Genomic DNA, 17,658 nt, shown 5'->3' on the forward strand with positions numbered 1-17,658 from the left:
GCGGCATAGTTTGACGAGGGCCGTAAGTTGGCGTCGACGTTTTTACCTCCTCCCCCTCGTCCACCACCTCGCTAACGCTCGTGCACGTGCATCTCGCAAAGTACAGCAGTATTCAGCAAAGTACACCATTTGCATACGGAGTACCGTAACGTATCATGTTCCGAGAGATATCAGCGCCGTTGACAGTCGTCAGCAACGCGCGCGTTTCTCTCAAAACGAGCAGAACGACGCGTGAAGAAGGTTTTCAGACTATTTAACTTTCTGGTTGAGCAATCGTCATTTTCATTAGACGATCTTATCTCTCTACAGTTGTTAAATCATTTATAAGCGTTCGGAAATCGATGAAACCGCTAGCGATAATTGCAGGAGGCGGTCGTTCTAATTCCTACTTAGGCAATAATTAAAACGTTACGCAGTACATTTCTGCTTCTGGGAGATGCGTTAATCTGTGTAAATGAATTGAAACGACAACGATACAAATAAATAGCATTCGTGCCATTCGCCGGCGTTGATTGTGATAAAAAACGGAACGAGCTTCCACTCGGCCATTAACACGGCGTGGAATAAACGCGAGACTTAAATAGCATCGATGCGTCGTGAGTGCATTCATCGTCCGGCCGGCCCTATTATTCGCGCTCGCGTTTGACGTGTCAGTAAATATAAATCACGGCCGGCGCGGCGTCTAAGGAGCTCCCGGATTATTGTCCGTGTTGCGTCGACTGAAGCCCGGGGTATCCCAGGAACACACCGGGAGTTCTTCCCGATGACAAACGTACATTGTTCGCCCCCGTGCCATTGTTGCGGCGCAACAATGAGGCAATATATACGAATGTGCCCGGTGCGCGGTACCTCGGTGGAAACTCCGGCGGCGACTAACGGGTGTTGCTTTTTGTCCCGAAAATGCAAATTGCGACTCCCATCGCGGCGGTCGTTCCAACACGACTGGAATTAATCAATTCTCCCGTACTTGTACCGCACTTGGTGCAATCCCCGCCTCTTATCCGTGTTAACTGCACAAGTTATGCGATTAATGCTCTTATCGCTACATTGCTCCGCGCAGCCGTCGCGTTCGACGACTGCTGTTGATCGCGCGCGATCGAGTCACTCCGCGCAAACGCTAACGCGATTGTAGACTACTAGTCTGGAAATGTGCTTCTTGCAGCGCTGCAGAAGCGCTCTGGAAGCGCGCCGGAAGCGCTCGAGAAGCGCACCAAGCCACGTGCGCCCTAAAAACCGCAGCGTTATTTTACGCAAGAGGTGCATTCTTGCCGCGTCCGCAAAATCGAGAGCAACCGGCGGGAAAAGGCGGCCGTTTATCTTGCTCGCGCCGGGAGAACGGCGAGGCAACTTTGTTAGTGAGAATTAGCTGCTCCTCGTTTCAGGGAGGAAAGTTTCTCTCCTGAAAACAACGTCGCGGCGCGACAATTTCGGAGGCGCAGCGCACCAAATTCGTTAGATGTATGTGCGAGATAGTCGTGTCATTTATTTTTCGCCGCGAGGAAAGAGCGTGACGAGAGGACGCGGATTCCCAGCCAGCGTTAGCCCGTCAACAATTTGCGCACGGTGTGTACGAATATACACCTAATTTTAATGGAAATTCCGTTACGCGGAACGTATTTATCCGTCTCTCCCCTGCGCCTCGCCATTACAAAGGACGAAATTCCGCGAATGAACAAACGGCACAACCGAAGCGAACTCTTGCCGGATTAAGGGAGTGATTTCCGCGAAATTGCAGCTGCGCCATGGCATAATAATTCAAAACTAATTGCTGTGCTTGCGGTAATTATTTCCTCGTGTGCTCCAAGGGTCCCACCTCGCGCGATATCGTCGGCTACACTTTTACAAGATAATGACCGTTGTGAAAATTTTATCACACCGGCTAATTCCGCGTCTGTGCCTCTGACCCACAGTTTATTAATCCGCCCAGGCTGCAGCTTTTTCGGTGCGACTCATTTTATTTGCTGACGAAATTTCTATTAATACGTGTATTTATATTAATAAACGTAACGAGATGAATATTTCATTTCCTCGACATTTTTGGTCGGAAAAATAATTTATTTAATTGTCGGTAGAGTAATAGCGGTATTTGAGACATGATCGATAATTATTTGTTAAATATATTATTGAAATTGCGTACCTGTGAAAGCCAGAATATGCCAATATGTGTGTTTTTTTCATTCATCAACATTTATTCCATCTGAAGCAGGAAACTTGGTCGCAGAGAAAAATTAATTTTTCCTACAGAGCGACGCAAATAGTAAAATTCAGTTGATCAAAGCTCTCGAATTTGGAATTCGATACCAAATCAGATCTTAATGAACAAACCATTATTCGAAATGGAGATGAGTTGATCAGCCATTATCAAATGATCATAGAGAGGTATTTAGTGTGCACCGCGCATGATTATTCATAGCTGCGCCGGCGCTCCTGTTAGCTTTGTTCTACTCTGATTTAGAAACGATCGATCGTTCGGTTCAACATCGATAAATGATGTACCATACAGGAAAGAGTATAACTCCATGCTGTCGCTATTAATACTGAATTCCATCGAGATTTTCAATATTTCAAGCGAAATGGCAATGTTCTATAAAGCTGCTGTGAATCAAACCACGCTGTTGTACAAGACCAGGCGTTAGAAATTTTCGATAAAAATTATCGATAATACGCGGTTAAAGTTTCCAATCCAATAACAAAATTTTTTTATTGTGAAATTACACGAGAGTTTACACACGAGCGTGCAATTGATAAAAAAAAACGGTCAGATTAAAATTAATTTACATCTAATCTTATTATATGAATTACGCTCGGAGATTTTTGGCGAAAAATCGAAATAAATTAAATTCTACGATTTTGCGTATTCATTTTTGGGATTAGGGATTTTAACGTTTTCGCGAGGAGATCCGGGATGTCACGGATCCACATCCGCTTTTCTCTCTCTGACGTTGAGCCGCGAATGTTCGGGGAAACGACAAGACCGTCTAATGAGCAGACTAGACCGTACACAGCGCGGATCCGTGAATGGGAGATAAGCTTAAGTCGACCATCACCGGTTGCTCGTCGTCGTCTACGACATTCGCTATACGTCCGAATTGTATGCCGTACATCGCCATGCAACGTATACACGGAATACAGGTATTCTAGCGGCAGTTGCGCCCCGACATCTCCTCCAGGCACTCGAGGTTTATTGTTGGTTTCTCGGTGTTGCGGCGAGAACTCGCGCTATCTTCTGTTACCCGGCGTCTGCCGGTCGGTCTTACGATAATCCGCAATGTAGTTTAGGAAAAATTACGTTTCGATGGATTTTAATGGCATAACGCTAAGATAGTACCCGCATCTCTGCGATTTTTCACGCTATCCAATATACTACAGTTTTGGTTGAACCTGCAAAATGGATCGTTGTGCGAATAGTCAAGTAACAGTGTGAAAAATGCTCGACTCGAGATGCAAGCAAATCATTCGACCTGCCGACAATCTTTTCTACGATTGTCTGCTACGCGTTATGTGTCTCTCGCGGCAAGAAATATTACAAATCTCAAGCCGAAATTACACGTGTGAGATAGTAGACCGCTAATTAATATATTAATTTCCCCAAAAGACGTTGAAAAGAACAATACAAAATCTAATAGATCTCTTGCATTACACATGCATGCTATTTGAGCGTGACAAATCTGTCTAATGAACTTGAGTTTTGAAAATTTGAGCAAGATCTCTATCGCTATGTTTGCAAAGACGCGTTTAATTCAATCTTGAGCGCTGATTATGGACAGATAGTTTGGTAGTATTCAGAGAAAATGAAAGGGTTAAGTACAACTTGGTTGGTCGTAAGTACAAGTTGGTTGTACGCCGTAGGGCTCGCGGAGGGCAGAGCGGTAACGTGATCGCAACTCTTTTTTTTTATTTTTATATAAAATTTAAGCGAAAAATGAATTAATTTTTGTCTCACGAAAGAAAATAAGTTATTATTTGTTAAAAAATAGGAGAAGAATAAGGAATTTTTTAGCGAGAAATCTGAAAGGTAGAATTGGACAATGTACAAGGATAAAATCTTATAAATATGAGAATTCTTTCGTATCTTCGTATTCGCTCTTTCTCCTTTCTAAAAAGAAGATCCGCTTCCTGTATTTATCGACTACTTCACTTACTCGTACCGTACTCGTATAACAGCCACATTCCCCCGTGGGGGGAAGAGATACATTCCGGCCGTTATTCACGTTTGTCGCTTTAGCAGCTGCGCGAGTCGTTTCTCGTTGCTCGTGGTTTATCCGCGGCTGCTAAGTGCCAAGGTACATCGAAAGCAGAGCTGCCCGCGCAGTTTGCTCGCATAATTCCCGAGTTTTCCCCGTCTCGTCGGATACACGATTAGGCGCGTCCCGCGAGGCGAGTAGCGCGACGCGCAAAAGTCGGGACACTCGTTTGTGTCGACGACGACGACGGCGACGCGATTATCTCATCGCGCGGAGAACAGCGCGCGTCAGATTACAGCATTCTCTATTATTACTCTCGCCTGCGGCACGCTGACGTTTCCCGCCGTGGACGGAATGAATATGGATTGTGCTGAAACGACAAGTCGCTTATCGGAGAGAAAGCAGACGTTTTTAAAAGAAATAGAAACACATCTGTATCTTCTTTCAAAGTTTGGATCTAGCGTCACTGATCGAGAAATTGATCGTCCACCGCATTTTTTACGTCGGTATGTCTTCCCCGAGGTTTGACAAAAGAAACTATTTTATCTCGTAACATAAACTTTTGCCGACGGAGAAATATTTATTTTTAAGAAGCGAGGGAGAAAGGAGAGAAATATCGCTTCTGCGAGAAACAGTTTAGACTTGTTCGAAAAAGTTCCAGCGAAATATCTGAAACTGCAGAGATGAAAAAGATTTCGTGACGCTCCCAAGCCCGAGTTTTCTCGTTTGTTTTTTTTTTTAATCATTTGCTACGACGCCACATCTCCATTTCTTATTATTTGTAGTTTTTTTGTATTAAAAAATGATAAAGAGCGCGACGTTTCAACTGAAAGTCTTCGAAAGTATGATTGATGGCGCGCGGTGCGGATTTTACGCCGGTAAAATATTGCGTGGCGTGTTCCCATATTTTCTTCCGCGAGTATCATTTATTACGAACGAAAACGGCGCGTAACGTTTGATCCTAATGGTTTTATCATCTCCGTCGTCTGTGTCGCTTCTGTTTCGTTTTCTCGTGTACCACGCGTACATGCCCGGTCGGGACATCTGTCCATCCGCCACATGGAAAGCGTGCTTTCTACCGCGTATACTACTCCGCTTCATCCATATGCAATCTGTAAAGTAGCCGTAACATTACCCGCCACAGGCGAAATGGCGAATTATAGACGTTGATAGTGCGCGCGTATGATCTGTCTGATTTAATTCGCCCGTCCCTACGAATGAAAGCCTGCTCGCGTTATACTTGTTACACTCTATCCTCTCTGACCAATTTTCTCCTGTATTTCCTTTCGAGCCTATAAATAAACAATTTCCCGTTTATTCGCTTTATCTTTCTGGGAATATTGTTCGCCCATTAGAATGCCCGGCAATTTTAATGAGCTCGTATATTTGTTCCATTGATATTTTCTTCCTTTTTTTTTTCAATTGATTGCGAGTCATGTCTGAAGAAAATCCGGAATACGTTGAAAATAATTTTCCGTTCTCGTTAGCTTGCAATTATTATTAGTGATATAAATAATATGGTATTTTTGCAGTTATCGTTTCAACGATTATTGGAATATATTTATTCGGTATCTGCGCTTGAATTTTAGTTAGACCGTCTCCTGTTACGTTTTTGTGTCACAACTTTTCTCCATCTATCTTTCTCTGTTTAATAAATATATTTACGCTTACACAAGCGGCAAGAAATTTGACAATAAAAAAGGCAGAATCAGCTGCAGATAATGTTTCCGGCCAAATGAAATGCATATTTGAATGATAATTAAAAAATGTTCGCTTACATGCTTTACATTTCTCTCAATGAAGAGTCAATATCATAATTTCGCTTTGATAAACTCTGGCAAGTTTTTTAAGTGGAAAGCGATGTAAATTGGAAAGCTGTCCACATTTTCCCACATTGGATATTTTATACACGGATGTTAATACAAGTATCTATCTATATATAGATAAACGTTGTACGAAACATTTTCAATTCGTTGTCAACGAGCCGACGTAGCGAGTCGGTTGCAACCTCGATTAATCTATGACGTCGTGCTCAATGATTTTTGCAGACACGCAGATCATTAGTCAATTAATGTCGGCCTTGTCCACTGTAATCGCGTGTTAGCATGACATCCGTCGTAACAGAGACGCGTGGTAAACAGTCGATCGTGGAATGTTCATTTCCGCGAGCGTCGCAGGACAATGAACGCTAAACGGATCCTGCCGCAGGGCAGGCAGGATACGACTGACGTACATATACGTCCGCCGAGTGATGTATATACACGGTAGTGGCCTGCAAATGGCAACTTCGGGACGGTCCGCGCGCATAATCAGATGCAGCAACGAGCATTCAATTAACTCCGGTAAGCAATCCATTTAGAGATGGAAAGGTAGACTGTTCTGGTCATCCTAGGCCGAGAGGGCAAAGTTTGCGAACGCGATTATATTTTTAATGCGTATTTAAATACGTATAGATAGGAGAAAATTTTTATTTAAAAAAAAAATCAACCGAAATGCAGCCGATTCTAGGTACTTGAGCATTTTCCCGTGCGTTATTCGTGCCGAGAGAGTTTTTCTATCTGTACATCTTTATTAATTGCCATCTCGAATCGAGTCAATTACGGACAAAGTGAACCTTTTCCGACGTATACCGAATGCAAGGGAAACTAAATTCATGACCGAGATGCTGAAATCGATAACACGAATAACCCATTTCCGAAATAAAGCAAGCAGGGGATTGACAGCTCTCCTCCTTTTGCGTTATCTTAACCGGTACGAGCGTACGACTATCTGACAATCTCGCGGTGCATTTTTCACGAGCGCACGCTGCCAACAATGTCTCCGAGACAGCCAGAAATTATTCAGCCACTCATCCCGCCGTTCTCGATTTATCCTCGGGGTCGATGCACTCGGTATGCGACTATCGCGCACATCCATACCGCTAACCGCCAATGATATTTAGCCAAGTTCCGGTCGCACTCGCGAAGAATATGACTCCCGCTGAAAGATTCACGCGGTCACGGTAATTTTGACATCGTGCGTCCATCAGACGCATCCGCGATATCAATAATCCTCCGTTCCGATAAATCCGTCAAAGTTGGACTGCTCGACCGTTATTTGCGGTCGTCTCATTACGTATATATACACGCGTGGACTCTCGGTGGAAAACCGAAATTAGCCCTCGCCGAGTTTCAGCCGCACGTTCCCTATTCCTTCGCAAAACGCTTCTGACGCGGTTATATTTTTTTTCTCTCCTCCCCTTTACTCCACAGCCCACTTGTACATCTCGCTCTAATTGTAAGTGCAACAAAAGCGGCGTGTGGCCGCGGCGCGGTGTAAAAAGCGCGGACCCAATTTTGCAAGTGCCAAGATTTAATTGGTGACAAGGCGGAAATTATGAAAAACAGGAAACCGCGAGAGGTGCGATTTTTCAGCCGGATAAGCATCCGGACTGGCCGCTGTCGTTGCTAATAAGCGCCTGTTTCCCTGTCGCGAAATCTCGTCTCTCTCTTGTGCATTCGCCAAAGCGTTGCGGCGCCAAGTAGCGAGGGTTGCGATGCGAAACGAGAGAAAAAAGGGGGATGGAGAGAAGGGGGGGAAAAAAGGACGGTACTCGAATCAACTCGCGTCCGACGACTATTTGTCACGCGGCACGGACCGCCGTTTCTTCATGAGGTGCTCGGTTTACGCATTAATCCAGCTAGATGAGAGGAAAAAAAATTGTGCAAACAGCGCTTCAACGTAGGCAGCCGCTGCTTTATCCTCCTCCTCCCTTTTCCACCCTTCTCTTTGTACTCTGCCCTTTCCCCACGCCCTTAACGCATGCCGTGCAACGTTCTCGCGAGTCGGTATGACACGCAAGCTCGTAATTAAGCCGAGCTTTAATTTATCGCTTGTAATCCGTAATTGTCAACGGCGGGGACAGAAAAAAAGCGTCGGGAAATAATAATGCTAATTCGAGCAAACACGCCGAACCATGCCGAGATGGAGACGGATTTTAATGGCGATTACAGTAAACGGCGGATCTACGGCGGTAAACGATCAAATACGGTGGTAGTCGTCACAGCGGACGAAATTAATTCCACGGGCTGACGTGGATGAAAAGACGAATAAATCTCGACGCCAGTCAAACGCCGGATCGGGCCAAGTTACTCCACATTTCGGCCGGTCCAGCTGATTGTACCTTTTGACGAATATCGCGCGTACTGTTTTTTTTTCCACCACGCGGTGGATGCGCAGTGTTTTTAATTGCCGTTATTTAATAAATAAACGCGAATAAAAGTATAAATGAATGGTTTGATTTAAATGCTCGCTTTAAAATCCATTAGTTTTCTGCCGTTGTATATCTAGTTTGTTATTCGTCTGCTCGGATAGTTTTCATCCGTCCGCCGTAAAAAATTCAGTACGAAAAGCGTTTTGGTGCTTCCCATACCATTACGCTCGTATGGAACGTTTCAGTGAAATATTAAGCTGATGAACCAAATCGATCGATATGACAATAACGCAGATACGTAATCCGTTGAATCCGCATGGCCAGTGAATTCTAAACATATGAGTATTTTTCGTATTTATTAATAAGTTTGTTTTTTTAATTTAGTTCTTATTTCCTCCAAATTGTCTTTACCACAGTAGAGCCTTACGAATTTGATTAAGGTGGCTCCTGCATAAACCGATCAAAAGTAGACAAAATTGAAATTGAACTATGTTGTAGCTGTAAATTTTATCTATCGGTACGCGAAATTTCAGACCCGGTCGTCGATGACTACAGAATATCAAGTATTTACGAAATACTTGAAAAGGATGTCCTTTTATGCTCTAAGGGCTCAATATGGCTCATCGTAAATACAGACGTGGTTTCCACTGTACGCTATTGGCGTTGTAAAAAGTTTTCGGTTACGACTGCACACATCCCGCCGTAAAGAGACGGCGCTGTCGAGACTTTGGCGAGGTCGTGAGAAATTAAAGTTTCGCGAAGGAAACTCGTCTGACTGTTCCTTTAAAATCCACCGGTCGTGGCGGTAGGAATATTGCGGTCGCCAAGGGAAATAAATCGTGCGATATGGGCGACCGGGCGCAGATTTTACGACGGCAGGACCGACGACTCTAAGAATGCACTTCCGTTTCCTTTCGACCCAAATTAATCCGCGTGCGAAACGTTCGTTCCCGTTCATTTCTCGAGCGCGTTCGCGACCACCCGCGACTGGCAGAAGCAAGTACTTTTCTCCAAGAACTTGGAATAATCTGTGGATTAAATTACAGTCTGACTGTCCGATCGGCTTTGAGATGATGGAAAAACGTTAAAGTTTGATCGCGTTAAATATCATACTTTGTGTTAAGCATAGGATTTGTGCAAACAAATATAATGAATATAAAAGAAACGCGCCAATTTTTAAGTCGAAAAGTACGGCGGTTTTCCAGAACCTTTGTTCACAGAATATACAACGGTGGCAGAAACTCGAGAGGAAGGACCGAAAGTTAATTTTGAAAAGAAGAGATATACCTATAAAATAGAATGTGGTAAAACTTTAGAATGTACCGGACATTTTTTTTAACCATTTTTGTAGTCACGGAGAAATATTAATCCTCCCCCTTTTTCGCATACACTCAGCGTGATTAAATGGACATTCTAATATGTAATTTCAACGAAATATATTTTTGCATCATATAAACATTGCTTTAATAATATTAATCTAACGCGCAATGTTGTTTCAAAACCAGTAAATATTTATTTTAAACCGGTAAAACGTCATATTCGAAAATTGCTAAAAGCAGAAAGGATAAAATGGTATTTTGTAAATAAGAGCGAAAGACAAAATCGGGAGACTAAATGGTAAAATTGGAAACAAAATTCTTTGGATGGTTTTGTCTCGCGGAACCGATAATTTCTCGCGCTTATGCTCGCGCCGGGTTCGCCAACTCGATCGCCCGTGTGCTGGCCGAATTGAAATTCCGGGGACGAGTGCATCTGAATGCGGACGCTTCGGTACTCGATGCAGCGCGAATGCATCACGTACGCGCCAACTGCGGAGCGTCGTGCGTAGGAACGTGCCCGTACGCACTCTCATCCCTGCATCGCGGGATTCGCAGGGGGAGGGGTGGCAAAGATAAGGGGACGGGAGACGCGCGGATTCGTCGACGCGAAAGAGTAAGCCGGAGAGTGGAGAACCGACATCGAGTGCAAGTAGAAAAGAGAGAGAGACTTCGGTGCAGCCGGTCACTTACCTCTGAGACTTTTGGCCGCCATATAAGCCGGTGGGGCCCATTCGTTTATTTTTGCTGCATTGGCTTCCACTTTTCTCATTTGAGACCAAGCGGACGGATCACGAGGGCAGAAAAGGGGAAAATAAAAAAATACAGAGCGTAGAAAAGATATCTGCACTCGGAATATTAGTAATAGCAACATTTTAAACGTGTGTCTGCAAATCTTTAATATTAAAAAACAATTCTTTTCGTCCCACGTTATTCTTAAGTTTCATTATTTTTAATCTTCTGACCGATATATTTTCGTCAGTTACACATATCCGCAAAAAGATGGAAGAATAAACCGAAGATAACTCAAGTGCCGCGTGATAATTAAAATAATTAAGATTCACGATAAAAGTGCGTTAGTAATTTTCACATTTAGAGACAGAACTAGGGGAGCGTTCGGTTTTTAATTATCTCATATTGAAAACTCTTGGACCGTAGGTACGTACATCGGAAAACCGTTGCGTTGTAAAGCGCAAAGTACGTAGGAATAATCCGACAAAAAAAATTGGTTGCGCGAAAGCGAACGGGCAGCAGGACGGAAAGTGCAAAACAGGAGACGAAAAAAAAAAGTATAATTAATATACTCTCTATACTTTCCAACCCTCTCAATTATCGGCGCCTCCATTCTGTCAGTGTCGAAATGTAGTTAATGAAAGCAAACGAGTCGGATCGCGTCCCCGTATAATACCACGGAGGTGTGAGAGAGCGAGTGCTGAGAGCAATTGAGAAAGAGAGAGAGGGAGGCGATCCCCCGTGGCGTAGATACGTTTAACGGAGACGGAGACAAAAGTACACGCTGCAACGTGGGTCGCGCGAATGCAAGGACGAGCTGGACGTGAGCGCGGGAGAACCGGCGCTTGCGGCATAGCTGCCGTAGCGTTGGTAGTGGGGAAAGAATGAAGAGGGTTGAGTGGTAGGGGAGCGAGCGCCGCGAGTAGTGTCGCGCGCGCGGCAAGGCTGTTCTCTACGCACACCGGCCGCAGCATCCGTCTCGCCCTCGCGCTCCACGTCAGTCGGTTGCCGCGTCCCGAGGCGTTTGCTTGGCGTTCGAGCCGGAGCGATAGCGAACTCACTCGTGTCTCCCGTCTCTCTTTCGAGATCAGACGGCCGTAAGGCCGCTGCGTGTCGCGTCACTGTAGTTTAATGTGCTGCTCCGATCTGTTGTGAATAGTTGTGTATCCAGCCCTCGCGAGCCTTCGTGACTTGCCGCGTCGTCGCCGTCGCCGTCGCCGTCGTCGTCCCGGTGCTTGCGGATTCTCCAAGACGACTCTCCTGCCGTCGACTGCTCGCTGACTCCGTGTGGAGCGATCGAACAGGTATGTGATATTTTTACGGACTGAAGGAGCGATATCGCAACGTGAGTCGAAAGCCGGCTGGAGATCCGCGCGGCTTTCTCGGACAACGTACTCAGGCGAGATGAATCGCCACTGTAGCATTCAATGTCGTTAACGATGGCACCGTTAATTAGCAGGCCCCGTATTCGGCCTGACGCCATACGTGGTGTCGATTACGATTAACGTAAAACAGTCGCGTCGGATATTGCTGGTGTCGCGATTAATATTGCAAATTCCGTTATTAAACGCGGCAATTTGGCCAACGACGTAATCACGTACGACCCCCGAAGTGATGTAAACATGCAAATTAGTCGTTACACCGAGCGATATCGTCTCGCGGAGACACATTCCCCGCGTGTATTCGCACCGGCGACAGAATTTTATTTTCGATCCCATTGGTAATCGAACAACGTTTAAGAGTGACAAAGTGAGTCTCGCGGAAAAACTCGAACGCTTATGACTTTTCTCTCTCTCGAAGGAGCTAGAAGAATCGGTGCAAGACCGATCGGTGAGACGAGATCTAGAATGTGAACTCGATCAACGAGTTGAAATGACGAATCGTCCAGTCGCCGCCGCGTCGAAATGACGTAATGCCGTATCAACGCGTTCGCATCGTAAGCCATCGTGTGCCGTTGGCCTCAAAACCGCGTCTCTCTTTTTCCCGGAGAACAGTAACAGCGCGGGGGTCTCTCCCCTTTGCCCCCGTGTATGGCGTCGTTTATCTCTCGCCTCTACGCACACGCCCGACAACGAGTCCCTCGTCGCCGAGGCAACACGTTTCGATCGTTTCTCGAAGAACGATGGGCGATTCGTGTCGCGGTTCAAACGCGATAATAATCCCATTTTTGCCGTCGCGCCGCTTTGTGCAATTGTTGCGACATTTTTATCTCGCGATTGAGAGACGTCTCCGTCGAGAAAAACCGACGCGCGTAAACGCTTTACGATCCTCCCCCCACCCCGTTTTAAGCGGACGGTTATCTCTACGACGTTTATCGTTTGCGACTACGACCGAGGTAATCGCCGTGGCGATAATGCCGTAATAATTGACACAGTCACGTGGTCCCCTTCCCACTTATTATATTGCAATAGTATGCCGCGTGCGATACCAATCGTGAGATGATCCCGCTGGAGATGATGAACCTTGAACGAAAACGGCTCCACGGTTGCAGTTGCGTCACGCATTAACGTTAACGTTTCTGCAAATAGACTGTCCTCGTCACACCGGCCGTCGAACTCAATGAAATGCAATTATGTCGCGTGCACAACAGCTCGTGCCGCGAAAGGGAAACTTGAGGAACGCGAAGAGACTCTTGCGATCGTTGGTTAGTTGATTATTCTTTATACAAGATTGTTGTGAATATTTCCAAGTTTAAAGAGGTAAAGACGTTGTTGAAAAACTGAATTGGTATATCGAGTGTACCCATCGCATTACGGACTAGAATTAGGGAACAGCAAAGAAATATGACTAACCATCGCCTTAGAAAAGACTATAATTCCAATTAACCATTAATGAAACAATGTTCTCTTCCTTGGTTTAACTGCGGATTCATATTTCTCTGGAAACGTCCGCTTCAATGGTGGTATTCGAGGGTAAAACTACTCTTCTTACTTGATCAGAGCACATTGCGAGCGTGCGCAATGTCTAATATACTGCGCGGAATATTAGAACATATTTAGCTCGCAAAGGGACATCGACCCTCGTTTCGCATCTTATTTATACAAGTTTGAAAGTCTCCGCTCAGTTTTTCTTTTCAAAATTAGTTCACATTTGCGTCTAAATTACTTAGAGTACCATCAAATTGACGCTACCGACGCCAAGTTTACCAATATATATTTAATGAAAAGCGGTGCCTTAAGTTGGCGCAACTTTTTGAATTCTGTTATCCGCAGATCAACCTCCGCTCTTTCGCTCGTCCGACACCGTAGCGTTTTTTTAACCTCGCGTAGCTACCAAAAAAAAAAAGAACCGTTTACAGCGGGTTAAAACAATGTGAAAAAAGTGTCAGAACTTTCGGCGTTTATAACTATCGTTTTTGGCGCAACGAGAAAATGTCACTCGTCTCGTAAAACGTCCCAGTTGTAAAAATAACCGAAACAATCAATTTGTAGAAAGCAGTTTTGACGTGTAGTGTAGACCGCCCTGTCATCGATCGTTGTATCGTTTCGAGATGGATGTGCGAGAATAAAGAACTTTGCTTCATCGCACACAACTCTCCTCCATCAAAAATTGTGTATGAAACGTATACCGGGTGTGTTCCAAATGTTGCTTTCACTCGTGAATTCTTTGAGCAATTGCGAAATGGCGACAGCTATGAGAGTTGTCGTGCGACGATCATTTGCATTTTCATTCCAGACCCGACGTAACGTTGGAGTTATTGCGAGCGATATCAAATGTAAGCTTAGCAAGAAATAACCCTGCATTCGCGTTCGCTTTCCGCGCAAAACGGAGCGCATTCTATCGCGTTTTTCGCTCCATTTCTTATATTCTACATTCGTTTCTTCCGCTTTCCCTCGTGTCTTTTCGCACGCGAGAAATATGGCTAATATGTTCATAAATTTCCAGCGCACAGACTCCGCAAAGAAAAAAAAAAATAAGACGATTCTCGCGGCGCGGCGGCACGGCCTATAAGTTATTTCGACGACGCGGGTAATTCGGCGGAAATTGCTTTTAAAATTTCGTAATGCGGGAAAAGTCGTTCGATGCAGTTACGGTCATTCTCTTTTATGCTTAACTCGACGATACGACGAGCCACTGCATTCTTCCTACGCGCTTACGCCCTCGTATTCCTCGTCGGGACCTTGCTTACCGTTTTATTTCTTTCTTTTTCCCTTCCCCGCGTGTTGCTCGCTCACCCACCCGACCTTTCTTCGTCGCCTTTCTTCCCAGCTGGAGCCGAGAAACCTACGTTTCCAGCACGTGTCGCTCCTCGTTGCTTTCATTCCCTCGCGTTCGTTACATGTCGTCGAGTGCGCGTTCGTGAGTTTCACGAAATGTTAAAGCCGGAAAGAAGGGACCCCCGCGGAACGAGAGCGATACGGATAACAGCGTTCAGTTTGCATCTTGCCTCGTTGCAGCTTTAGCACGTCACCTTGCATCTCGTAATCGTGCAATATAAAACTTTTTATTTTGTGCCCACAAACAACGTGCGGTTTCCTTTGTTTCTAAAAACCTCAGATTTCGACGAAATAACAGCAGCAAATATAGAGGAATAAATCGATTTCTCATGTAAATTGTAATACGATGGCAAAATCGAAGTGACTGGCAGAAATTTAATTTAATTTATTGACTAGTTGATTTTACGATTGACAGTTCACTCGTGCTAATAATAACAAGCTCTTTTTAAACGTACGTAATAATGCGGTTGTTTGAAAAATTTTTCAAGTGACAAGACGAAACGAGTGGCAAAGTATTTTGTCGCGCCACGTAATTCATGCGAATATCGACCAGAGGCAAAACGATAGAATTTCCTGTTACGAGCCAATTTAACTCCATAAAATCGTTTCTTTGCGACGAGGAACTTGCACGCACTTCCTCGGAAAGGCAGAATCGCATGCGTGACACGTACACCACCCTAGGTAATTACTGTAACGAAACTTTGTAATAAACCTAGGATCGAAATATACTGTTTTTCATTCGAATGACTTTAATCGTACTCGCGAGAATTTTTTATTGTAATGCCGATTGCATTTAGATTATTTAAAATTCGTGAAAAAATATCGTGTCACAAAAAAAATGTCACAAAGAGATAACGCGGAATACTATCTCCTTCTCTGGAAAGAAGAGGACAGTTGGCAGCCTATTTCGGGGTCCACGATTGTCGAATTGTTTGGATTATTCGTAACTCTCTAATCTTTTACAAATTTTACCCCGCGTAACTAAAAGTCGCAATTAGCTATTCTATCTGTATTCCAGACTTTTAAGTAATACTTATCAATTCTCTCAATTAGTTCTGACGATACTCAGTAACGCAAAGATAATTTTCACTCAAGAGGCACGAACCGAAATGTTAAGTTGCTTAACTACAAAAAAGGGTCAAAATTTTTCCCAGAGTTTTTTCTTGTGTCACCGATAAACGGGATGGACACATTTTAGTTTAGCGATGCTGGAGAGTTCGTTAAACGTACAAGCACGTGACTGTAAGGCACGAACGTCAAAATCTGTTTCGTTAAGGGCCGCGCAGCGTCCCGTTCCCATAAACATCCCCCAGTACGCGTACTCTTTTGCAGTGACACGTTTAAAGCGCGCTGCAGCCCGGGGTTTTATGACGAGAAATTTTAAGCATGCCATCGTCGTGTCGCTGCTCGCTCGTAAATAACGGCTCCCATTGGATCCCGGGACTCGATCTAGACCGGTTGCGTTTGTTCGAACCGACTGGATAAAAAAAACTTCTGTTTTATTCGTCGCGCCCGATCATGGAACGGTGGAAAAAAAAAAAGAGTGGAGCTGAACGGCCGCGAGATTGGGCAGGCGCAATCGGGGGAACAAATCGCAGCCGGGGCGCGAAATTAGCTGAAAAAACGTGATACTCTTTTTTTTTTGTGGTTCCATTGCACTCACCCCCTGACTGGCAATATGTGTTAATTTCTGTACAATTTCGGCTTTGTGTTACGTCAGCGTAAAATATTATTTGACGCGAATAAACTTTTTGACTCTTGAACCAATTATTTTTTCCCAGAGCGTAGCTGTTTCCTTTGAAACATTTGGCGCAATACTTTTTTTTTCTAAAGCAGTGCTGATGTAAACGCACACGGAAAGAAATGATATTGTATCAACAAGAGAGCAGTGCAATTGGAATAAAAACCACATCGGTATTAATGAATGAAACATATTAGATAGTTATCTTAGTAATTTAAATATTTAGTTAATGCTTAAAATATATTACAATTGAATGAATTATGTTTGTGGCAGCTCGTGACGTTAACGTTTAATTTTTTCCGCGTACTGATATTGTGGATACAGAACGAGATCGAATGATTCTATTTCAATGAAGCCTGACAGAGTGACATATGCGCAGATAAGAACGACATAGACATGTTTGCACGATCGTTACAAGGAGACGAGTTGACGGTTAATTTGAGCCACAGATAAGTTTTTATCTGCAGGATTGTATTAAAAGTAAAAATAGACTTTGGTCATAATTAATGGGATAATTAGTGGAGATTTGGTTGAAAGTTTTTCACGTGTACTGTAAGAGATTTAGTTGAAAGACACGTGTCTTACGCAGGGCATGCGGGAGCAGCAGTACACATGTCTCGTACGTCAAAAACGTTGAGCAAAATGTTACGTCACTCGACATATTCGCTTCGATTTGAGTTTTTCATCTCCTCCCCAAGCCGTTTGACTCGCAACTTGTATCCCGCATTTAAAACGGAAATTAAGCGGTGCCCATGGCACGAGCGAGTGCCGCTTGTCTCTCGCCACTCTTGTCTTTTGCCCTTACGTTACATCGCGTTTTCCCTCTTCTTTCCCTGCCCCCGATTGCACGAAATACAATTTAACTCCGTCTAGGGAAAATGCGAAAATGTTTGCGAAATGCGGAAGCGCATCGCGGAATATTAATCGATTTGCGAGGTAAATCCAAGTTGCGTTCGGTAGAGCGGGAAGAGTAACATGTGCGGGGATTCGAATGAATAATGTAAGAAAGTTGTCGAGGAAACGCGAACATCGCACATCTTACCCGTGAATGAACTCTGTGCGAAACAGTTGAATTAACGAGATAAGCCATTATTGATGAGAAGAGGAACTGAATTGGAATAAGTTTTTTGGAGGATCGGCCCTATTTTCATCCAGTTGATATAATATTTGCGGTGAATTTTACAAGGGAAGGAATATGCGGGTCGTGATGATAAAGGCTTCCGACAAGACCGACATTGCGGTCGTATGCAGCGAGGTGCATCACGTTGCGCTCGGG

At 44.4% G+C, this 17,658-nt stretch overlaps 1 protein-coding gene across 1 annotated transcript in view; it reads left to right on the plus strand.

The window, feature by feature from the left end:
- The first annotated feature begins 11,660 nt into the window (after positions 1 to 11,660).
- The window catches only part of LOC105569550 (prolyl 4-hydroxylase subunit alpha-2), an 82,753-nt gene continuing 76,755 nt past the window's right edge, over positions 11,661 to 17,658 (plus strand). Inside the window, exon 1 of the mRNA XM_012026107.1 lies at positions 11,661 to 11,728. The gene's annotated coding sequence lies outside the window, so the exon portion shown is untranslated. The remainder of the gene's footprint in view (positions 11,729 to 17,658) is intronic.

This window comes from Vollenhovia emeryi, unplaced genomic scaffold (assembly GCF_000949405.1).
Source record: "Vollenhovia emeryi isolate VEMERY1.0 unplaced genomic scaffold, V.emery_V1.0 DF939123.1, whole genome shotgun sequence".
Lineage (NCBI taxonomy): Eukaryota > Metazoa > Arthropoda > Insecta > Hymenoptera > Formicidae > Vollenhovia > Vollenhovia emeryi.